The sequence below is a fragment of the Equus caballus genome, chromosome 30, assembly GCF_041296265.1.
Source record: "Equus caballus isolate H_3958 breed thoroughbred chromosome 30, TB-T2T, whole genome shotgun sequence".
Classification (NCBI taxonomy): Eukaryota; Metazoa; Chordata; class Mammalia; order Perissodactyla; family Equidae; genus Equus; species Equus caballus.
This window is the reverse complement of record NC_091713.1, coordinates 18,897,787-18,908,102: the sequence shown is the minus strand read 5'-3', so window position 1 is coordinate 18,908,102 and position 10,316 is coordinate 18,897,787. Positions and strand designations below refer to the sequence as shown.

The window sequence follows — 10,316 nt, the reverse complement described above, 5'->3', positions numbered from 1 at the left end:
ATGAACACGTGAACAAACAGCTCAGTCTGCTGGTGTGTTCAGTAAGTAGGTGATGAGAAGGGCATCATATTCATGAAGGCCTGAACTGAGATGCTAACTGTATTTTAAGACTTAGATCTTTAATTTGAGGCACGATCACCTCCACTTGTTTTGTTGGCCATCCGCACTCCTCAACACCCCAGGCTTCCTATCTGTGACCAGTAGCTAAGACTCTATGATAAGTATCTTCTTCCATTATTCTAAAGATGGAGAAATCCAGCCCCAGCCAAGGGTTAGCTGGTCTGAGGACCACTTAGCAAGGTGCCGAGATACAACAGGCATTAAAATCACTCTTTTCTTCACATTTAGACTTTATTTCATAGAGTCAGAACATTTATCAAAGACTCAGAGAATATGTTTGAAATTAAATCATTTTAAATACACTAGAGGTCACATCATTGAAAGGAAGGCTGGTGATGACTCCTCTTTCAAAATTAAGGTTTTCTGGGGCCGGCCTGGTAGCATAGTGGTTAAGTTCCTGTGTTCCTCTTCGGCCCAGGGTTCACCAGTTCGGATCCCGGGTGTGGACCTATAGACTGCTTATCAAGCCATGCTATGGCAGGCGTCCCACCTATAAAACGGAGGAAGATGGGCATGGATGTTAGCTCAAGGCCAGTCTTCCTCAGTAAAAAGGGGAGGATTGGCGGCAGATGGTAGCTCAGGCTGATCTTCCTCACACACACAAATTAAGGTTTTCTGTTTCTGTGTGTGGACTTTCACATTGGGTTTTCTTAAAATGTGGTTGACCTTGACCTTTTAGGCTGAAATTTGTGTTGGAAAAAAACCCTTCAGTTTCTGAAAAAAAAAACAATTTTTTTTAAGAAATCATCATCTTATATCAATAAGGTTTATTTGTTGTAAACAATCCAACTGCTTTAAGGAAAACGGGAATTCATTAAAATGATATGTCAAGAATCCCAAGTAGGGTTGAAGAACCAGTTCAAGGTAATGAATCAGAAGGAAGTCTGAAATCATGCCTTAGAACTGGTCCCTGCAGCCTGCAGCCCTCCACGTTGCAGCCTGAACACTGCCAGAGCGCATTGGTTAAGATTGACTTCAGCAGAACAACAGAGACCCAAAATTACAGGATCTTAAATAAGACAGACGGGTACCTCTCTTTCTCATTGACAGTCTGCAGGCCCAGGGCTGATAGGTAAACTCTGTTCCTTGGAGCCCATAGAGATGCAGGCCCCATCTCTTTTGTTGCTCCCCCATGCAGGGCCTCCATTACCATGGTTACTCAGCATTTGTGGTAGCTGCTCCAGTTTCAGCTATCCTCATCCCCATTCCAGCCAACAGGAAGGAGGAAGGGATGAAGCCCCATCTGTCCTTTAAGAAGGGATCCTAGAAGAGGCCAGGGAACACTTCCCCTGACAGCTCACCGGCCAGAACTAGCCAAACCTAGCCTCAAGGGAGATTGGGTAATATAGTCTTTATTCTGAGTGGTATGTGCCCAGTTAAAAAAAAAAGAGGTTTTGTTACTATGGATAAAAGGAATAACAGACAACCAGCAGCCCCTGCCACATATAGCAGGCACTAAACATGAAACGCTACCACATCCTCTGCTGTCCTTGCTAACCCCCAGGAACTCAGGTTTTCTGCAACCATTGATGCTGCAAGGAACTCTGGAACACGTGTGTCTGATTGGTAGGACCAAGGTCACGTGCCCACAACTCACAGTGAGAAGCAGCCAGGGAAATTGAGTGTCCAACCTAATCAGAACCCAGAGTGGGAAACAGGCTCCACATTCCACAATATTCATAAAGTGTGAAAATGCCCAAACATAGGAACGTGGCGGTGCCAAATGGGCTAAAAGAACGATCAACTCCTCTTCCTTTTTACTACCAAGCTGATTTGAATCCTGGATATGTCCTTAAACAATTATAATTCTAGACAGTACTCATTTTGCTCTTTCTCATCCAAGATTTCGCTGAGAAGCTACACAAAAATACTGCTGCTTTTGGCAATGACTTCTGGGATGTGACATCAAAAGCACAGGCAACAGCAGGAAAAAGTTGATAAACTGAACTACATCAAAATTAAAACTTTCTGTGCATCAGATGATACAGTCAACAGAGTAAAGAGGTAACCGACAGAATGGGAGAAAATATTTGCAAATCACATATCTGACAAGGGGATAATATCCAGAATATATAAAGAACTATTGTAACTCAACAACAAAAGACAACCCAATTTAAAAATTGGCAAAGGATTTGAAAAAACAGTTTGCCAAAGATATACAAATGTCTGACGAGCACATGAAAAAGATACTCAACATCATTAATTATTAGGGAAATGCAAACCAAAACTCACACCATTAGGATGGCTACTATCAAAAAAACAGAAAATAATAAATGTTGGTGAGGATGTGGAGAAATTGGAACCCTGTATACCGTTGGTGGGAAAGTAAAATGGTGCAACTGCTAAGAGAAGCAGTACTGAGTTCCCTCAAAAAATTAAAAACAGAATTAGCAGATGATCTAGCAATTCCACTTCTGGGTATATAGCCAAAAGAAATGAAAGCAAGACCTTCAAGAGATATTTGTACAACCATGTTCATAACACTATTCACAATAGCCAAAACGTGGAAACAATCCGACCGTCCACTGACAGATGAACGGATAAAGACAATGGGGTATATACACAATTAAATATTATTCAGCTGTAAAAAGGAAGGAAATCCTGACACATGCTACAACATGGATGAACCTTGAGGACATTATGCTAAGTGAAATAAGCCAGTCACAAAAAGACAAACACTGTTTAATTCCACTAATATGAGGTAACAAGTAGACAATTTCATAGAGACAAAAAGTAGAATGGTGATTGCCAGGGGCTGAGGAGAGGGGAAATGGGGAGTTGTTTAATGGGTACAGAATTTCAGCTTTGCAAGATGAAGTGTTCTGGAGATTGTTTACACAACAATATGAATGTACTAACACTACCGTACACTACATTTAAAAATGGTTAAGGTGGTATATTTTATGTATGTCTATTTTACCACAATTAAAAAGCTTTTTTTTACTACTCTTTTCCTTATGTATGCAGCAGTGGCCAAGATTCTCAACTACCTGGGCATGTATCTCGCCCACAATGTAAGAACAGTTAGTAAGAAGAGACAAATCATAAAAACTGTGACATACAACCCAAATTATAGAAGCCCTTGCTCTTGGATGGCAAAAGGAAGGAACTTTATTCCCTTTAAGTTTAGAAATTTATCTATTCCTACATATATCTATTCCTATTTCCTATAACTTTAGGAATTCTATCTTATTCCCTGTAGATATCTATATCTATATCCATTCTATCTTATTCATTAATAGATATCTATATCTATTAGGGAATATATTAGGGAATAAGATAGATATCTATAGGGAGTAAGACTTTCAACATAATTAACTATAGTTAGTATTCCATGAAGGGTTAAATCCAGCCTTTCTCTTTCAGTGAAAAAAAAAAAAATGTTCTGGCATTAAAATACAAGCAAGTGAGTGGGCCAGCCCCTCAATTCTCAGAATGTTCAATACAGGGAATAAGAAGCAAGTGCAATTCACTGGTCCTATTACTACCAGAAAGCACATAGTAGTAACTATAATTTGCATCATGATCTACAGTCTGCAGAAAGCTGTCACCTACTGTGCATTATTTCATTTGAACCTCATAATAACCCTACAGGGAATTAAACAAGTATCATTATTCCTATTTTAAAGGTGAAAACTAAGGCTCTCACAGGATAAATTATATATCCAGGGTTAAACAGAGAACAAGAGGAAGGGCAAAGACTCAAACCCAGAAGGCAAAAATCCATTTTCTTCAACTGCGTTACGATACCTCCCTTAGCACTTAGAACGGCAAATTGGTTAACATAAAAAGAAGGCCAAGGATTCTACGCCTTTTAAATACATGTATTGATTTCATTTTCATTCAGGTTTTCATACTTTGCTCCTTCATTATATTTTTCCTTCACAATGGAAAAAAATGCCTCAAAGCTTTGTTCTGACTAAAAACCAAATTTAAAGGTCTTCAAAAGAACAAATTTGAGAGAGTTCTGATTCTAGCTATAAGGAGGACTAAAAATATCTGACACTCTTTCAGCTATAAGCACCTCAAATTGCTGGGTAAAATATAATAAATACTCATTTAAATCATAGCTGAGGGCATAAAAACAAAAGGAAAATTTCAGGTGCTAGAAATTAAAGAAAAACTAAAATACAGACAAGTAAGCTTGCAAGCTAACACACAGGTGATGCTGGAGTAGGCTCGGTCACCAGAGAAGCTTTAGTGCCCATCTGGGAAATGACGATTATGCCTGGGCTTGTTCAAAACAGGGTTTGTTGCTGAGAATGTCCCTCATAAAACTAGGATTCTAAAAGGATTCTAAAAGGGCTTCTCCCTAGTGAAGGAGTAGCTTACAGAACAGTCCACCTTCTAGCATAGGGGGTTAGCAAGGGAGCTTGTCTGAGTGTTCCTGGCTCTACATGGGAAAAATCCTCCCTGACAATTTAACACCATCCCCAAGCCAAAGAGTTAACACAATAAATGGCTCCAAGTAACTAATACCCCTATGACATCGGACCAGAGCAAACCAAAACCTACTCCAGAGGAGCATGCCTTCAACGCAGGCTGCACAGGATTCCCACACATAAGGTTCTGTTAAAGATGAGATAACAGTCCAAAATTACAGAGCAAATGAGGAGACAATCCACTTGAATGAGAGTCAGAATTAGACCCCCCAGACATTTGATGTTAGGATAATCTAATAGAAACCAAAAAATAACTATGTTTCCATTTATTAAAGATATAAAATAAGAAATTAAAACATAATAAAATACAATTAGACATTGAAAAAAAGGAAGTTTTTTTAAAGAACTAAAATGAATTTCTAGAACTGAAAAACACAGTAATCAGGGGCTGGCCCACTGGTGCAGAGTTAAGTTCGCATGTTCCACTTCAGCAGCCCAGGGTTCGCCAGTTCAGATCCCGGGTAAGGACCTATACACTGCTTATCAAGCCATGCTGCAGCAGGCGTCCCACATATAAAGTAGAGGAAGGTGGGCACGGATGTTAGCTCAGAGCCAGTCTTCCTCAGCAAAAAGGAGGAAGATTGGTGGCAGATGTTAGCTCAGAGTTAATCTTCCTCAAAAAAAAAAAAGCATTAAAAACACCCACAGTAATCAAAATGCAAAATTACAATAAATAGATTAAATAGTAGGTTAGATAGCTAAAGAGAGCATTAGTGAACTGAAAAATTAATCTTAGGAAATTGCCCAAAATGCAGCTCAAGCTAAAAGAAGAGGAAAAAAACAAAAAGACAGGAGAATGGAATGTGAAAACCCAACATATGTTAAATAGAAGTTCCAAAAGGAAATAGAGGTGATTTGGAAAAGCAAGAGTCAAGGAATTAATGGCTACTTATTTTCTGAAGTTGATAAAAAGACATGAATCCCTAGATTCGAGAAGTCCAGTTAATATTGAACTATATAATGTAAATGAATCTACACATAAAAACATCACAAAAATATTTTTAGAACACCAAAACCCAAAGGGAAATCTTAAAGCAACCACACAGAAATGATAAAAATCCCTTCAAAAGAAGAAAAATTGTTGACAAGAAACTACTCAACAGCAATCATAGGAGCCTAAAGACAATGATAGCTTTTAAGGAATAAGGTAAAATAACTCTGAAGCTAAAAGATTAAAAAATTTAAAATATCGTTCAAGAAGAGAATGAAATTAAGACACTGACAAACACACACTGAGAGAGTTACAATTTATGCATCCATGATGAAAAATACTATCAGAAAATTTAACTCAAATGGAAGAAGAAAGATGCATGAAACAATGGTTTCTGTTATATTAGTTTCTATATGTTCTGTAAGTTTGATATGTTAAATAGTTTTTTAGTTGTTAAAATAATGATTAGATCCTAAATTCACAAAATCACAGATCTTTCCATCTCAGTCACAAGTCCCATATTTTGCTTTTTATAGTGAATTATAGCCATCACCAGAATTGTGGGTGTTCTTTCTGTCAGCCAGTTTTAAGGATGGCAAAATATTTTAACAGGATAAGACTGTGAAATAATAATTTTCTGAAAAATAAAATAACTTTCATACAAACACAAGCATTATCTTCAGAACAGAGCCTTTGGGGGCAATGCATTTTCCCCCCAAAGGTGGTGGGGTTGCTCCATATGTTTGTACAGTTCCCCTTTTTAAATGTCCTTCAAAGAAATTAACCATCTAGAGGAAAATGATCTCTGAGTCTGACACCTTTTTTTTTTTTTACTTTTGTCTACTCCCACCCGCTCCCCGCTTTTCTCAGTATCACTTCACACCATCTCTCCTTGCTATCTTACTTGGGACAACTGACCAATGATTCCGGGGCTGTGGTCCTAAATAAATGTGGCCCACATAATCAACTCAATTTGGTTCAAACTAGCAAACATTTACCAAACTCTCATCACGTTTTAGACTCTGAACTACAAGTTGGATATAAAAGACACAGTCTCTGTTTTCAAGAGTTCATCATTTATCAGTAGAAGCAAATACATAAACAAATTACTGCCCTAATGTGGTCAGTACCATGACAGAACTATGTCCAAAGCAACGTTAGGTCACAATTCATTCTGTCTGAGAGCAGAGGTAGGGGGAAAGGCAGAATAAGAAGAGGCTTCAGAGTTAACACTGATTTGGGCTCTAAAGGAGCAGTGGGAATTTAGCAAGCTGACAGGAGGGTGTGGCTGTGAATTCCAGACCGAGGTAACAACATGGACAAAGATAGAGCAGTCTGATAGTACACATAACAGAGACGACCCTGGTGTTATAGAACATACACATTTTGGAGAAGGCATTGAGAAGTGGGGAAAGAGAAGGGAGGATGAGAGAGTCCTGTAAAGAAGAACTCAACTTGGAAGGACCCTTTATGCCATGTGAGGGTTGGGAACTAATATTTATTGTGTCCTACTGTGTGCCAGGCACACTGCTAAGAGCTTTTCATACATTCTTTCATTTAAGGAGTTTGAACTTCACTCAACGGGTACTGAGGGTCCCAATCCAATGAGTACTGAGAAACAAGGCAATGACATAATTAAATGAGGAAGGAAGAATGACATAAATCCATTTCTATCTTCAGGCTTCCTTTCAACACACAAAGTGGTGATATGTGGGAAACTGACTGAATGCCAGAAATGTGAAACAGGGGGGAGGGGCAGGGGCGGCGAGGTGGCGGGGGGTAGAATCATGCAAAGCTGAGGACTGTCTATATTAACCCTAAACTTCACATTTTTTGAGGGCCCTCCAAGAAAGCTAGCTACCATTTACTCTCTTGTTTCTTTGGATAAGTGCAGTACAAGTTTCTGAAAATTTTAGACTAATTAGAAAATACTTCATTTGCAGGTGGTCTAATCTGGAACCCAATCCAGATAACCCTATCATTTATACACTATAGTACCTCCTTTAACAAAGGGTATGGTATCTTAAAATACAGGATTCTCTGGGGTAGGAGATACTAAAAAAATAGGAAGAATGTTCATCATCATCATCATATCATCACTATATTATATATAGTTATATATGTTATATATAATATATAGTATAATTATATTATATGTAATATATAGCATATAGTTTAGTGTATTATCTATACAATATATTATATACTGTATACTATAGTATATTAAATGTAATATATAACATATGTAGTACATATTATATATAGTATAGATTAGTATAATCTATATATATAGTGTATATATGTTATATATTAACCCAGCACGCTTTGTGTAACAATCCCTCCATGTAGTTGTCGTCCTAAAATAGTCCCATTCTGTCTTTATTTATTCAACTGTCAAAGGAGAATATTGGACTAAATAGTCTCTAGATTTCTTTCCAGCTCTAAATTTCTAAATTTTTACAATTCTAATGCAGTACATAATTACTTAATTACCTTTTGTTAAGAGTGCTTCCTCTAGCCAAAGGAATTGTACATATTCAAATTGTATATGTTGCGTGAAAAATGTTACAAAGTATTACACTGCATTTACCAACATCAGTCTTCTGCACTGCCCTAATATCAGTTTGTGAGTTACTTTACATTGAGCCATACACATACACACTTTTTCAGGAGAAAAGCTTCAGAACATTTGATAAAGTAAATGCTGATTTTAAAATTTTTGATTATTTACAATTACAGAGTTGTTGGCAGTTGTGCTGGGGAATGAGTGGTTTTATGTATAACTACTATAATTTAGAATTACACAACATTCCTAGAGGCAAACCAATTATATGAAAACAGAATAAACTTGTGGTTAGGTGGTTGCTTTATAAAAATAATCCCCGAAAGATTTACTTCAAATAGTAACGTCCTCTAAATACATTCTTCATAGTAGTTCTGTCAGAATAAATCTATCTATAAGACCAACATGAAATATTCACTATATATATATGTTTGTGTGTATGTGTACACACACATATATACACATACTAACACATATGACAAGGGACTTGTATCTAGAATATACAAAGAACTCTTACAAATCAATAAGAAAATAACCCAATTAGAGAATGGGCAAAAAGCCTTAAGCAGACACTTCACAAAAGAAGAAACATGAATGGCCAATTAGCACATGAAAATATGCTCAACATCATTAGTTATCAGGAAAAGGCAAATTAACATTACAATGAGAAACCACTAGAGAACCATGAAAATAGCTAAAATTAAAATGATTGACAGTACCCAGTGATGGTGAGAAAGTGGAACAACTAGAACTCATGCATTGTTGGTAAGAGTGTAAAATGGTACAACCACTTATCTCTAAAGGTAATAAAACAACTGTCTTCTGATATAGCAATTCCAGATCCAGGTATTTACCCAACAGATAGAAAGATTCATGTCTGTAAAAAGGCTTGTGCATGAAATTTCAAAAGAGTTCTGTTTGTAACAGCCCCAAACTGGAAACAACCCAACGTCCATCAATAGGGATATGAATAAACAAACTGTGGTATAATCAAACCAATGGATACTACTGATAAAAATAAACAAATTTCTGATTATACAACAATATGGATAAATCTTATAAAGATTAATTTGAGTGAAAGAAGTAAGACACAAAAGGGGACATACTTTCTTATTCCATTTATATGAAGTTCTAGAACAGCGAAAACTACTCAGTGATGATAGAAGTCAGTGCTTTTCGGGGGCGAAAGCTGGGTGACTGCAGGTCAGGGACTGACAACGAAGCAGCGGGAAGGAGCTTTCTCCGGCGATGGAAATGTTCTATATCCTGACGGGGGTCAAGGCTACATGGGCATATACATTTTTTAAAACTCATCAAACTGTACACTTAAAATCTATGCAATTTAATGTACATGTTACATTTCAATAAAGTTGGTTTTATGAGTTATCGTCATAGACTGCCAAACACTTTCTATTGTTTAAGATAAAGAATTTTTGACACTTTCCTATGTTATGACTCCTAAGTATAAATAAGTTCCTTCTAGAAAACATGTTACTGTAAAGCCAGTGGTTCTCGGCAGAGGGTGAGTTTGTCGCCCAGGGGACATTTGGCAATGTTTGGAGATTTTTTTTCGGTCATCACAACTGGGGCACAGTGGCCATTATTGGCCTCTAGTGTGTAGAGGCCAGGACACAGGACACAGCTACACAACCGACAATGCACAGGATAGGACAGCCCCCACAACAAAAAATTATTGAGCCCAAAATGTCAAAAGCGCCCTGCAGGAAAACATTTTCTGAAATATTCTGCCGTGCACGTAAAGGTTAGTGAGATTATTAATTTACTCGTCAAATGTGAACACCTACACAATATCACTAAGGTGCAGTAACCAAAGGGACAGTTTCACAATTGACAGTGCTAATAAATTGTTCATCCTACGTGATAATGTCAAACTTTTAAAAATGGACTGCAAAAGGTTGAAATAATAAAAATAAAATTTGAGCTAAAAAAAGTCCATCTGAAGACAATATTTCAGGGACATATGTGCAACACAAAAAACAGCAATAAGTTTAATGAAATGGCGATGATTCTCTCAATGTTTGTGTTCAGAATTCATCTTGACAATCTATTTTAAGTGAGAAGAGTTCTAATAAGTACAATGAAATCAGATTCAGGGGGTGATAAATTCATATCTTTGCCTTTGAACGTCTTGCAGTATTAAATAGCTCATTTATTAAAACATCCTCAAAGTGTTCTTTTCATATTTGTTACTGACTCTTGTTAAATATTTTATCTATAGATCCATGGTCAATAATACTAA

General features: G+C 37.1%; 1 long non-coding RNA gene across 1 annotated transcript in view; it reads right to left on the bottom strand.

Moving 5' to 3' along the window:
• Positions 1 to 332: 332 nt before the first annotated feature.
• Positions 333 to 10,316, bottom strand: part of LOC106782909 (uncharacterized) — a 28,782-nt gene continuing 18,798 nt past the window's right edge. The window contains exon 3 of the long non-coding RNA XR_011434296.1: positions 333 to 610. This is a non-coding gene — a long non-coding RNA (uncharacterized lncRNA). The remainder of the gene's footprint in view (positions 611 to 10,316) is intronic.